We start from the raw sequence: 4,498 nt of genomic DNA on the forward strand, positions 1-4,498 counted from the left end.
GGACTGTATTTGTGACCATAACTGTGCTTGTGGTAGTCCTAAGAGGATGGGTCCACCACCGAATCGTTCAGCATGATGTGCTCTTTGTTTTGAAGGCATCTTCTTGGTTCTCCCCCTAGCTCCTTGAGGAATCCTTCTTCTTCTCCTGGGCACAGCACAGCGGAGCAGCAGGATGAGCAGACCTCTGAATCCATGGTGCCACAACACTGTGAAGCTGCAGAGAAAGGTGGAGTCAGATGGCACCACACAACACCACACAACACCTAAGCAGGAAGATATTCACTGAGCTGCTGGTAACTAAGATGGGGTTCACAGCAGCAGAAATCTGGTGCATCATGACGGATGCACCCAAAGGCACCTACCTGCTGACGTCCATGTCCGAACAAATCTGCAGGAGGTATTGGCAGATGTGCTGGTCACGACGGGAGGAGAAACCCTTCTCTGACTTCCACCTGGAATGCCAGCTCATGCTGGAGGTCAAGAGAATGACCGTGCATGTCTACAACCCACATGTCAATGTCCAAGACCTGACAACCTTCCTACGCCGCCACTGCACAGTGACTAAAGCCCCCTCCTGCAACCTGGACCACGAGCCCAGCCAAGAAGGTGGAGCAGCCATCGTGCAACAGGAAGCAACAGCCGCCGAGCAGGAAAGCCCAGCACAAGAGACCCGACAGGAGGCTCAACCAGCCCCGTAAGTAGCCTTGTCGAATGTTTTTGCAACCAATTGCCTTGACTTGATAATTAGTCTTTAAGTATTAAGTTTACTCTTAAAAACTAATTAATGATGGCTATTTCATTATTTTCCATAAATGTCAGAAGTATTAGAGACAGGCGCAGATTGGCTAGTACTTTGAGTTTTCTTGCCAGCCAGGAGTGTGATGTGTACATGATTCAGGAATGCTCCATCCCCTTTGCAACGTCATACTCCCACCTAGAGCAGCAGTGGACCCTAGGGCCTTCCTTTTGGTCTGGGGGGAACAGCAGTAGGTCTGTGGGAGAGGCTACCTTAGTCAGAGGAAGGCATTTCACGATGGACTCAGTCACCGAGCTGGAGGGCGGCAGGGCTCTTGTCGTCGACGGTTCGTGGGCAGGAGAGCCAGTTAGACTCATCAACGTGTACGCCCCTTCTGACGTAGGCGAGCGACGGGAGCTGTTTCAGCGCCTCAGGCCACAGTTGGTCACCTCTAGAACAATTTTGATGGGTGGGGGTTTTAACTGTATTCTAGAAGCAGGTGGCAGATGTTGGGCCAGGGCTGGGGAAGGACGGATGGATGACGCTGCGAGACTACTGGTAGAGATGGTGGGGGAGGCCTCCCTGACAGACGTCATTGGGACCATGGGGGCGGACGCCAGGAACTTCACCTGGAGTCGCCCTGATGGCTCCTTGCGCTCCGGGATAGACTTCATCTTCACCTCTCAATCAGTGAAGCTCAAGCAACATTCAATGGGGACAGTTCATTTCTCTGACCACAGAGCTATCCACTTCCAAGGGGAACTGAGGGGCAAGTTCCTGACAGGTCCAGGCACTTGGAAACTGAATAGCTCTCTGCTGGAGAAAGAGGGTGTGATGGAGGTGTTGAGGGAGACATACACCCAGTGGCAGGCCATGAAAGACACATTCGAGTCCACAGGGAAATGGTGGGAATGGGTCAAGGGCAGGCTCCGGGATTTTTTCAAGAATGTGGGCAGGCAGGTTGAAAGGGGGAGAAAGAGGGAGTTCAGTAGACTACAGCAAGAGCTGCAAGAACCGCACGACCTCCAACTCCGGGGATGGGACGTCATGAGCCCCCTGGAAGAAGTCAAGAAAGAGCTGAGCGAGCACTTTCACGACAAATCCAGGAGGATCATTTTCCGTTCCAAGGTGGAGAACTTGGAGAAGGGGGAGAAATGCAACTCCTTCTTCTTTAAGAAAATCCACTCTGCGCAAACCCCTCTGGTTCAACTGCGCAACAAGGAGGGGACCCTCTGTGACACAAGGGAGGACATTAAGAAGGTAGTGACAGATTTCTATGGGGACCTCTACTCAGAGAAGAGGTCAGAGGGAGACCAGGCAGAAAAGTTTCTGTCTGGTATCCCAAGAACTGTTTCCCCAACAGTGAGAGAAACCCTTAATGCCCCCCTGACTTTGGACGAGCTGCACCTTGCAGTGAAATCCTTCAAGTCAGGAAAGACACCAGGTAGTGATGGTCTCCCAGTCGAGTTCTACGCCTCACTGTGGGACCTAGTGGGACCGGATCTCCTGCAGGTGTATGAGGAGATGGAGAGGGAGGGAATCATGCCCCGCACTCTGAGGGAAGGAATGATTGCTCTCTTGTATAAACATAAGGGGGAGAGATGTGACCTAAAGAACTGGCGTCCCATCTCTCTCCTGAATGTAGACTACAAGATCCTTGCAAAGACGCTAGTGAACAGACTGAAGGGCGCCATGGGAGAGTCAGTACACCCAGACCAGACCTGTGGGGTCCCGGGGCGCAGGGGCGCAAATAGCCTGGCACTGATAAGGGACACGATCCAGTACATCACGGACCGCAAGATCCGGGCTGCACTGGTCTGTCTAGATCAGGAGAAGGCTTTCGATCGCGTCTCCCATGAGTTCGTGGAGAGGGTTCTGCGCGGGTTTGGGCTGGGGGAGCGCTTCTGCGGTTACGTTAAAGTAATGTATAAAGACATCTTCAGTTCAGTCATTGTAAATGGTTGTAAAACAGACCCCTTTCCTATCAGGTCCGGGGTAAGACAAGGCTGCCCGCTCTCGCCACCTCTGTTTGTTTTGGTTATAGAACTTCTTGCCGAGTACATCAGGAAGAACCCAAACATCAGAGGGATCCAGACACCCGTCGATGCGAAGAAGGAGGTCAAGTGCTCGCTGTACATGGACGATGTCAACCTCTTCTGCGCGGATGGAGAATCAGCCAAATCCCTGCTGGAGGCATGCACAGACTTCGGAAAGGCATCAGGGGCGTGAATCAACGTGGACAAGTCGCAGGCCAAACTCTTCGGGCGATGGGACCTCTGCAACGAGCCTCTCCCCTTCCCCATCGAGGCAGGACTGATGAAGATCCTCGGCGTCTGGTTTGGAGGACATGGGGCAGCAGCGAAGAGCTGGAATGAACACCTGGCCAAGGTGAAGCAGAAACTGGGTCTCTGGAGCCTGAGGAACCTGAGCATTGAGGGGAAGGCTCTGGTGCTCAGGAACGACGCCCTGCCCGTGCTGCAATATGTGACACAGGCCTGGCCACTCCTGGCCAACGTAGCACGGGCCATCAACAGCATGGTGTTCCACTTCGTCTGGCACTCAAAGATGGACAGGGTGAAACGGTCGGTCATGCACAAGGAGCACCGCAAAGGGGGGAAGGCAGTCCCCGACATCCCAACAATCCTCAGGGCTTTCTTCGTGTGTGGCTGCATCCGAATAACTCTGTTAAATATGAACAAGGACCACTCTGCCTACAAAGTCTTCCGCTTTTTCCTCCTCCCGGTGTGGAGACGGCTGGGATGGGATAAGTGGGAAAATGCAGTAACTTTCAACTGGGACCTTCCATGGTACTACAGGGAGGTGGAAAAGTTTGTGGGTGAATTTGGGCTGAACTGTGTCACTCCTTGCCTTTGAAAGCCCAGGACAATCCGCAAACTGATCAGGACCAGGGACACCACCGAACCAGTAAGCGACCTGCCCCAGCAACGGCAGCGCACGTGTGGGGGAATGTATCCTCCCCAAGTCTGACCAACAGACACAAGGACATAGCATGGATGTCTGTGAAGGGGGGCCTGCCAGTAAGGTCCTTCATGCACAGCAGAGGCCTGTGCCCGCACAGGAACTGTCCAAGGGGATGCCCCGCAGAGGAATCTGCACACCATCTCTTCTGGGCCTGCCCCTTTGCCCAGAGACTACGGGCTGTCTTACGCCAAGAACTGCTAGCCCTCATCCCCTACGAGAACATTACTGAACAGTCCATGATGTACGGGCTGTTTCCAGGGACACACACAGAGGAAGCTATCCAGGGGTGCTGGAGGCTCCTTTGCTGTATTAAAGACATTCTCCTGTTCGCCAGGACCCGCCTGGTGACCAATGGAGAGGTGGTGAACCGAGAAGGGTGCCGCAGGATGGTGCTCAGCCTGCTTAGAGACTATGCAGCCACGGACAAGCAGAAAAGTGAGGAAGGGGAAGAACTGTAACACCCCCCTACCCCACTAGACTCTTTAAAGTGGCCCCATTAAAAAGTGCAAACGCTATCTGCAGACATTCTTGAACCTCAAACTGACGACTTGTAAAATGTTTAAATACATTGATTAAAAAGTTGAAGTGGACTGCCTTCCCTAAGGGGGAGGTACCACTTCCTTGAAAACTATGTATCGCAAACTTTTAAGTACTTAATAAAAGTCTTTGCAATTTTTTTTTTTTTTTTAAATAATTGTTATTTTATCTTGAATACATGAGGTTTCTGTTTTAATAATTGGAAACCTGACTGTAGTAATCCATTAGAACTAGCTCTGATTT

The 4,498-nt window shown here is 52.2% G+C and overlaps 1 pseudogene; it reads left to right on the forward strand.

The window, feature by feature from the left end:
* Nucleotides 1–2,872: 2,872 nt before the first annotated feature.
* Nucleotides 2,873–4,176, forward strand: LOC144805752 (uncharacterized; annotated as a pseudogene).
* Nucleotides 4,177–4,498: the final 322 nt, after the last annotated feature.

This window comes from Lissotriton helveticus, assembly GCF_964261635.1.
Source record: "Lissotriton helveticus chromosome 1_1 unlocalized genomic scaffold, aLisHel1.1 SUPER_1_unloc_22, whole genome shotgun sequence".
Classification (NCBI taxonomy): Eukaryota; Metazoa; Chordata; class Amphibia; order Caudata; family Salamandridae; genus Lissotriton; species Lissotriton helveticus.